Genomic DNA, 10,426 nt, shown 5'->3' with positions numbered 1-10,426 from the left:
ACTAAAAATATTGCTAACCTCGAGTTGTGGGAAAAAGAAAATTTGAATAAGCAGCGAAATAAATACATCAAAAAGTTTTAGAAGACATTCATGAAAAGCTTTAGAAGACTTCATGAAAACCTAACCCAACGTTGTAATTCAACGTTTGTGTTGGCCAAATTTCTTACTCTGTTGAAAATGCTGTGATTTGGAAGTACTAAAATTAAAAACAATTTAATTTTTTAAAATGTGTATTTAGTTTTGAGAGACAGAGTGAGAGTGGGGGAGGAGCAGAGAGAGAGGGAGACATAGAATCCGAGGCAGGCTCCAGGCTCTGAGCTGTCAGCACAAAGCCCGATGCGGGGCCTGAACCCACAGGCCATGAGATCATGATCTGAGCTGAAGTCGGAAACTTAATTGACTGAGCCATCCAAGCACTCCTGTAGAAACACTTTTAAAAACTCGTGTTGAGGAACACAAATGAAGAAGCTCAGAGGACTTTGGAAAGTCAGGGGATGCTTACCGTTGAGGTGTGGAGTAAAGGACAAGGCAGGCCAGGAATGAGAAAGAAACAATGCAAGGCTGGAGAAGAATGAGGGTGAGATCACATGGGGATGGTGCTGCGAGAGTTTGCAGAGTTAAAGACTGATCAATCATTCATTCATTTGGTAAAACATGGACTGAGCCTGCATTATACGTCAGGCCCTGGTCTAAGTGCCGGGGATACGGCAGTGGACAATCTGCATTCTAGAGGGAGGAGACAATAAACAAGACAAAGTGAGTATGTGAAATAGGATGCGCGTGTTAGAATGACAAAATAAAACAGGGAAGGGGGAATATAGGGTGCTAGGGCAGAGGTTGCGGTTTCAATAATTAATTAATTAATTAATTTTTTCTTTCATGGTTGTCAAGTTGGATTCCATATAACACCCAGTGCTCATCCCAACAAGTGCCCTCCTCCATGCCCATCAACCCCCTTCCCCTCTCTCCCACCCCCCACCAGCCCTCAGTTTGTTCTCAGCTTTCAAGAGCCTCTCATGGTTTGCATCCCTCCCTCTCCCCCACTATTTCCCCCTTCTCCTCCCCCATGGTCTTCCATTAAGTTCCTCCTAACCCTCCTATACGTGCAAACATACGGTAGCTGTCCTTCTCTGCCTGACTTACTTCGCTCAGCATAACACCCTCAAGTTCCATCCATGTTGCTACACGTGGCCAGATTTCCTTCTCATTGCCATGTAGTATTCCATGGTATAGATAAACCACATCTTCTTGATCCATTCTCAGTTGATGGACACTTAGGCTCTTTCCATGATTTGGCTATTGTTGAGAGTGCTGCTATGAACACTGGGGTCCATGTGCCCCTATGCGTCAGCACCCTTATATCCCTTGTGTAAATTCCTAGCAGTGCTATTGCTGGGTCATTGGGGAGTTCTAGTGTTAATTTTTTGAGGAACTTCCCCACTGTTTTCCAGAGCGGCTGCATGGGGTTTCAATATTTAAAAAGTAGTCAGAGAAGGCCTTATTGGGAAAGTGATATTATTTTTATTATTATTTGAGAGAGAGAGCAGGCCTGTGAGCGGGGAGGAGCAGACAGAAAGAGAGAATCCTAAGCAGGTCCCATGCTCAGCACAGAGCCTGATGCAAGGTTCGATATCACAGCCCTGAGATCATGACCCAAGGCAGAAGCTTAACCGACCGAGGCACCCAGGCGCCCCTGGAAAGTGGTATTTGAGAAAAGAAGTGAAGAAGGTGAGGGAGCCAGGAGGAAAGCTTTAAAAGCTTTTAAACAGCGAGCACTCATGGCGTACTTGGCTAACATCCACCTACTCTGCTGCGATCTGTTTAGCTTCCACAATAATGATATAAAAAGATACCATTTAATGCAGTAACTGGTTATGATAGTTCATAAAAATGATTTACAGAATAAATATACTCTTCATTTCACCTGAACAGGAAACATTCAAAATCCAACTAAAAGAAAACTACTTGCCTCAATTTATTTTTAAGTACTACTACCCCTCCTCTTTGAGGCCTGTCCTTCTTTTAACGCTCATTATACATGATTCTGAAAAAGCTGAATGGCATAGTATAGTATTAATAAATTTTTGAGTATTATTAGCTGGGAAAAGGGGTCAGAAAAACCAGGAGGAAATAGCCTATCCATATGAAAACAATAACCACATAATATTTACTGTCTGGGATTGAAATGTTTCAAATACGCAAAGCAATAAAACGTCAGGAAAAGCAAAACTTCCTAATGTTAAAAAGATCATAAATTTTTCCCAAAATAAGACATATAAAAAAAAAGTTCAGGTGATACTTTATGTCAAAGGAAAAAAATACACTAAAATCTAAGTTAAAGCAGCTTGAAATCTTCAGAAGGCCCAAGCTACTCACCACAGGACAGAGGAGCCCAACCAAAATTACCATGGAAGCACAGAAAGCTATAGCTGTCTTCCGTTTTGAGCTTGAGAATCACTTTTTAACATAAAGAAATTTCACTCTATAACTTGTACTTTTGTTAACTCTTGAAAGAAAAATAAGATGTCATGTCAATGGGGCGCCTANTTTAACATAAAGAAATTTCACTCTATAACTTGTACTTTTGTTAACTCTTGAATGAAAAATAAGATGTCATGTCAATGGGGCGCCTAGGGGGCTCAGTCGGTTAAGCGTCTGACTTTGGCTCAGGTCATGATCTCACGGTTTGTGGGTTTGAGCCTCGTATGGAGTTCTGTGCTAACGGCTCAGAGCCTGGAGCCTGTTTCAGATTCTGTGTCTCCCTCTCTGTCTGTCCCTCCCCTGCTCGTGCTCTCTGTCTCAAAAATAAATATTTAAAAAAAATTTAAAAAAATGTCATGTCAAAAAGCCACCAGGATTTTAGGATGGCTTTTAAATGAAGTGAATTTCATACATCACACTGGCACATATACATATGTGTAAAACAGACTTACACCTGCACGTGCCAAACATGTCTTCTTATCTACAGACAATTTAATGTAGGTGGCCTTGTAAGCTCCTTTCGAGAATTCTAGTTTCCCACAGGTCCCTGACTCACTGTTTGGGAACTGTAGACTCCATGTTGATTACTTGGCATTCAAGGGTGCTAAAAATTGTTTTTTGAATGAAAGAATGAATAACAGAGATGAAGAATCCAGACATTTGAATTGCAAGCTATATAATACTCTCAGGTGAAACAGTGTTGCTTCCAGTTCACAAAAATCTCAATCTTTTCGAGCTAAACGGATCTTCATATTTGCTTTAATTTTTTTTAAATGTTCATTTTGAGAGAGAGAGAGAGACAGAGTGCAAATGGGGGAGGGTCATAGAGAGAGGGAGACACAGAATCCGAAGCAGGCTCCAAGCTCCAAGCTGTCAGCACAGAACCCGAGGTGGGGCTTAAACCCATGGGCTGTGAGATCACGACCTGAGCCAAAGTTGGACGCTCAACTGACTGAGCCACCCATGCGCCCCTTCGTATTTGCTTCGAGTTCAGTGGACACGTTATCACTGTTACCTTTAGGGAAATCTCATCCTAAAATGGCTCACTGTCTTTAGGCTAAGCCAGTTTGAGAATGGGCAGATTTTCAAAGATGGTACTACATACATAAAAATAGTATGTCTCTAATTCTTTTCCAAGTTTGTAGAGATTCAGGTTGAACACAAAAGTTCTTAGGCTTAGTGGTACAAATGTGATTGAAGCAACCTCTCTTTCTGAGGTCATTAACCCCTTCAAACAAGACTGAAGTTACGGTGCCCCACTCATAAAGGCCACAACAAACCTGATGCGTGGAATGCTCTCATTTCTCCAAGTCACTGTATTTGTCCATAAGAAAAATACTATGATCATTTACAGTTCATGAGATTTGCAGCCAAGTAAGCATCAATAAAGGGTTAAACAAAGACGCAGCCAAAAAAAAAAAATTCTGCACATGTTAATTTTTTAAGTTTTTTAAAAGATTTTTAAAAATGTTTTATTTATTTTTGTGAGACACAGTGACAGACTGTGAGCTAGGGAGGGGCAGATAGAGAGGGAGACACAGAATCTGAGGCAGGTTCCAGGCTCTGCCTGACGCGGAGCTCAAACCCACGAGCCGTGAGATCATGACCTGAGCTGAAGTTGGACGCTTGACTGACTGAGCCACCCAGGCGCCCCAATTTTCTAAGTTTCTTTTTTAAAAGATTTATTTATTTATTTGAGGTGGGGACAGGCAGGGAGAGAGGGAGAGAGAATCCCAAGTAGGTTCCATGTTGTCAGCATGGAGACTGATGCAGGGCTCAAACCCACCAACTGTGAGATCATGACCTGAGTTGGACATTAACCGACTGAGTCACCCAGGCGCCTCTCTGTGCTTATGTTTAAGTGAATAATTTCTTTTCTACCCATCAACCAGCGCATGTTTCTTGAACAGCTAATATGTGCATATGGTGATTACAAGGAGGTACAAATTCAAGACTTGTCCTCAAGAAATTCTTAATCTGGTGCAGGCTATGAGGCACACAGAGAGACATAATCAGCGACACAAAATAGAGAGTACAAAGAACAACACGGGGATACTGAGCTCAGAGGAAGCAGAAGGTTCCAGGCACTGAGGCAGGCAGGAACCTTTATGGGAAAGAGGCAGGGAAGGAGGCCACCATGAAAACATAGGAAAGAGCAGCCACATTTATTTTTCATACTGTTACCAGAAACACATGACGTTCTGCATACCTTGGGGGAACCACCCTGGTGACCTTACAGTCTCTACACAGGTGATGAAGGCAAGGTGCTGTGGCAGTCGGCCACCGCCCCAGGGATGTGGCAAGAGGGCCAGTCTTGGCACGAGCTACCGCAGATGGTTTCTCATCCACCTCTCTGGTTCTGACGAGGCGTGGGACTTTCCACCTCCACCTCCTTTCAGGTACGAGGCAAGCCAAGAAACTGCCTGGTCTTAGTTCAGAGTTGGCGCCCCCATGCTGAGTGACTCACCACTCATGTCTGCTGTCATCTGGCGCCTGGGGAACCCATGCTGAATGGACCCCATGCTGAACTTGCCTATGCTGCATAAGTGACCAACTGCCTAAGTCCATCTGGGCTCACTGTCTCCGCACAGGCCAGCGCACCGGCCACACACTCGCTGCTGCTCAGGGACTGCTCGGCTGAGTGACTTCTCCCAGGCGAAGTAGCTGGAAGAAGTAAATCAAAGCCTTTCAGAAAACAAAGCTTCAGGGAGGCGGGGCCACAGGCTGATGCCTTGCTAGTGGGGACTCACGGAGGACCTAGGTCAGCAAGTGACTTCAGCTGAGGCAGAAGACCTAGAGGTGAATTAAAGAAGCTGCCAACTATTGATGAGAGCGGAAAAAGGCATCACTTCTAATTCCAATCACGGTCAGCAACTTTCTTTCAACTTTGTTCTCTGTCCCTGTCCACTATATCCCCTAAGGGCATGCACAGAAATCCTGGGCCAGGAGAAACAATGACTGCATGGTAATTCATAAGCAATGACCTAAAAAGGGTATCTGTATAAAGTTTCAAGGGGTGGCCATAGGTATTGGCTGCTGCAAACATAGGTAAACAAGGTGGGGATTATTTTATTTTTTTTAAGTATATTTATTTATTTTTGAGAGAGCGAGAGAGCCAGCAGGGGAGGGGCAGAGAAAGGGAGAGAGAATCCCAAGCAGGCTCCATGCTGTCAGTGCAGAGCCCGACGCGGGGCCTGAACTTAGGAACTGTGAGATCATGACCTGAGCTGATCAGGAGTCAGATGCTTAACTGACTGAGCCACCCAGGTGCCCCTCTGGGGATTATTTTATAACACGATATACATACCTTTTATGAAAGCATAAAATAGTAGCCTAGGTAATTAGAGCCTTCTGGAGAAATGTGGTCTTCATAAAGGAGATGCTTTTTAAATCTGGATCTTGGATCTTCGAGGAAGATTTTCCTCATAATTTGTATAGGGATTCTTAGTATCTGCACTGATCATATGTATTTATCTTAGGGCTTGAGACCTTATAGAGGACTTGACGTCATTCAATGTAACCGCACTCTATTAGATATTATATGATATTCTATTATATACCTGATACTTGGCTTTAGAGGAGGAATGTCATGTTAAAATGAAATTTTTCTTGTCATCAAGCTTTTCGTACTGGGAAGTGCTTCTAGGTTCAGAGGAGCACTTCTTTTTGACACACAATTAGAACTCTTGACTCAAGCACACTCCATGCATTTAACAGGGATGAAGAGCACGAGCTTTGGAGTCAAAGCGTGGGGTGCAAAGGCCCGCCCCACCTTGGGAGCCCCTGCTTGAGGCAATGGACTTCTTGATCTTTAGCTTCCCTCACGGACGGCTGTCAGTATTTAAGGGGATAAGTCACACAGAGTGCTGGTACACAGGAGGGCTTGTGATGTGCTATAAAGATTATGTCAGCCTTATTAAAATGCTGATACGACAAAGCAACATTTTTGATAGCAAAGTGTGACCTGGTTTAAGTAAAATTAAATAAGCAGTCATCTTGATTCTTCCTATAGTTTTTTCTATTTTTATTTTCCTTTGGTGGGGGGGAGGAGTGGGAATAGTGAATACTGGGTGGTGATGAGCAGATGGAATGTGAGTGTAATGTTCTGTACCTAGTGGTTTCCGACAGTGAAATACTGTATGGGTTTTTTTTTGTGACTTTCTAGGAATTGATTGTTTTAAAATCTGCTTCAGTTGCCCAAACTCCCATGACTGACAATGGCTTGAGAATTTGATATTTTGTTCCAGAAAACAGATGCAAGGCTCTTTCTTTGTTTTCGCTTTTTGAAAGTGCTACAGTATCACTCACAACATGAGAGGCTTACTTGAAGAGATAGGACCTTTTTAATATTTGTGTTTTTAAAAGCATCTGGCCCTTATTTAACCATCACATTTACATCCAATCCCTGCAGGCATGGTTTTGTTGTTTAAGTTTGGCTAGATGCCCTCTGCAGCAAGCCTTTGCTTTAATGAACACAACCCCACTAAAACTTCTGGAGTCCCCTACCTCCAACACCGCCCCCCGCTCCCCCCCATATGCTGAGAGCACAGCAAGTTTCATCTTGGATTTCAAATAGGAAGATAAAAATGAGAAAAATACACTGCTGGAGAATCGGCTTTGTGTGGGAGCTACCGGCATGATATATTCAACTTGATGCCCTTCTATTATTTGCAGAAGTGTTTATGTTCTATGAAATGTTCAGCCAGAGCATACAGGAAACCGTAAAAGATTTTATGAGATGTATACACGGTTGAAGGTAGATTTTTAAATGCAACCTGGGAAGGTTCTATCTAAATTCCAGGAGATGAGGGACTACTTTCTCTGTAGTGATTCAGTTTTACACAAGGGGTTATATGAACTGGAAAGAAATACCTGATCTGGGAACTATATAAAATTTTTTCATAAAATTAAACCTCATAATTTCCAGACAGGTAAACTTGTTTTCTTTCAGACCAAGGATCTCCGCGTAGGTTTGTCTTGTACATGGTAGAAGCATTAAATGTGGATTGTTTATTATTTAATAGAACCAAAGGACAAACAGTAGTAAGTGAATTCTCCCCAGGTACAGGAGTTACAGACACCATTTAAAAAATATTTGTGCCTCTGATGGTTTTTAAATAAAAACTGTTGGTTCTAAAATTGGAACATTATTTTTGAATCTTAATTATTGCAATATGTGGAGGCGGGGAGGTTAATGACACAGTCTCAAAACGGCATGTTCGGAAAGTCACATCCAAATTTAGGTGAAAGGAGAAATATTTCTATTTCCTTTACCCTCGAATCTATGAGGCAGTGTCCATTTCCCACAAGAGAGGCTATTTTTACTTATTTGTTGGCTTTATTTATTTATTTCAAATTTGATCTCTAAAACACAAGGCTACAAAACCAAATTGTTTTGTGTATTCACATTTGATTTAGAATTGAGCCCAATGTGGCTGTTTCTGTTTTGTAGCCTCCACCTCATGAAGTCATTGTGAAGATAAATGAAATGCCAGAGCTAAGGTTCCCGACACAAAGTCGGTGCCCGGAGCATGTTAGTTCCCTTCCCCTGCTTGCTACCTGACATATAACACAGATTATTTAATTACACCACAGTCCCTTTGAAGAGGATTTTAATATAACACTTAGGCTTTAGAATGTGTTCAAATTAGTGTCATTTAAAAAATAAACTTAGGTAATTATCAGAGATAAACATGTCATAAAATCCCCATGTTATCTGCTGCAAATCCAGGATGGGGGAGGGAACCTGCAGGCTGAGAATTAGGGACCAGATCTGGTCTGTCTCTGCCATTACTGAGTGACCTTGGGAAAGTCAACTTCCCTCTCCAGGCTACATATTTTCACCTGGAAAATGAGTGGCTGCTTTCAATGATCTTGAAGCCCACCATCTTCTGTTCTAACATTTTATGATTTTACCTAACGTTGTAATCTTGAGAGAACAATTTAATGAGGTCGCATTTTCTGAGAGTTTCCTTCTATAAATTTTTTTCTATGCTCGCTGCTTAAGAAAATTTTATTTTACTTCAAATTCAGTGTTGTTGAAAGAGTCAGAGAAAGAACCTAAGCGTAGAAGAGAAAAAAAAAGAATTAAAAATATTAATATTGAGCAATTATGGGGACATCTAGGCTGGTCTGGGACAGACATACATGACCTTGTTTTATTCTGAATTCAGCTCACTGGCTTATGATGAAAAATGAAAGGTTATTATATGAACTTACTGGGCAAAACCAGATTTTATAAATAATTACCTGTCAGACTGTTCAAGATAGACAAACATACGCCAGACCAACAAAAACACAGGCCTGTCATATTTCTGAGAGAAATGTACGTTGAGTCTTCCTTCTCTGGGACTATAAGGAGATCAGGTAGAATAAAATGAAGGGAAAAAACCTAAACGTTAAGTTTTCTGCTCCGTGCATACTTTAGAATGTATAATGTGGGAAAGAAGGAATTTTGATGTGAAAAATTAGCCCCTGAAAATTTTATACATCTATAAGCCCGGCAGATCGAAACCAAATACAATAAATGCTGTCGTTTTAAAAGTTAGGCTGTTTACTGCAAGCTTATAATTTTCTATGATTAGGGATGCCAAGAAAAATAAGAATGATGATAAAAAGAAAAGTTTAATCATACATTTCAACAAGCACAGATGGAACATCAAAACCCCTTGGCAATTTTTTGATATTATATATCGACTTTTTTTTCCTTCTTGACATGAAGATTTTTTCCAGAAGGACTAACGCAGAACAGGTAAATGATAGTTAACAAATGTGAATAATGAGGCACTATCGTATTAGCTGAACCTCACAATGATTTGGCCACAGGAGGAAAATCTTTCATGCTTCTTATTTCTGTTTTTATTAATTTCTTTACAAAGGCTGCCTCAGTGTGTGTAAAAACCACGACAAAAATAAAACTGCACAGAAGTCCTATAGAATTAATGAAAAAGCTTCCTTTTTTTGTAATTCAAGTTTAATCGGGAACTGTACAATGACATCTGCTATAGTTGGATTTGTTCTCAGAAGTCAGAGTTCCTCATTTAATGCTGAAAGTACAGATGCCAAAAGGATAGCTCAGCTGTTACCAGCAAGAAATGAGCCAGTCCCAAATTCCAGTTTAGCAGTGGGAATGCTCTGAAGGGAGAAAGCAAATCACCTCGCTCCCCTTCAAGGGATTCTGATTACTTTGCTTCTTTAATTTTTTTTTTAATGTTTATTTACTTTTGAGGGACAAAGAGCAAGAGCAGGGGAGGGGAGGAGGGAGAGGGAGACAGAGAATCTGAATCAGCCTCCATGCTGTCAGTGCAAAGCCTGATGCGGGGCTCGAACTCACAAACCATGAGATCATGACCTGAGCCCAAGTCGGACGCTCAACCGACTGAGCAACCCAGTAATCGGGCGCCCCTGATTTTTTTTTTTTTAATGTTTTATTCATTTCTAGGAGAGAGAGAGACAGCGTGAACAGGGGAGGGTCAGAGAGAGAGGGAGTCACAGACTGAAACAGGCTCCAGGCTCCGAGCTGGCAGTCAGCACAGAGCCCGACGCGGGGCCCGAACCCACGAACCGCGAGATCATGACCTAAGCGAAAGTCGGACGCTTAACCGACTAAGCCACCCAGCGGGCGCCGCTGATTAATTAGCTTCTAAATGGGTACAGTGTGTGTGTGTGACTGGAGGGCCTGGGCCCTGGAGGGACAAGAAGACAGGAGGAGAGGGCCTACATGAGGAAAAACAGGCATGATGGCAGATCCGCAGGAAGTCGGGAAGCAGGCGTGAAAATAACAGAAACGTGAGAAGTGGGGGGAAGGGAGGAGAAGATGGGAATAGACAGCTCATCAGATCAACTAGGTCTTTGATTAGTGTGAGTTTACGAAACGAGTATTTGTCTCTAAAATACACGTGAGATATATAGAATCTGCAAATGTCACAAAGTAAAGAAAGTTGCT

This window comes from Crocuta crocuta, unplaced genomic scaffold (genome assembly GCF_008692635.1).
Source record: "Crocuta crocuta isolate KB4526 unplaced genomic scaffold, BGI_CrCroc_1.0 scaffold44, whole genome shotgun sequence".
Lineage (NCBI taxonomy): Eukaryota > Metazoa > Chordata > Mammalia > Carnivora > Hyaenidae > Crocuta > Crocuta crocuta.
This window is presented reverse-complemented; position numbering follows the sequence as displayed.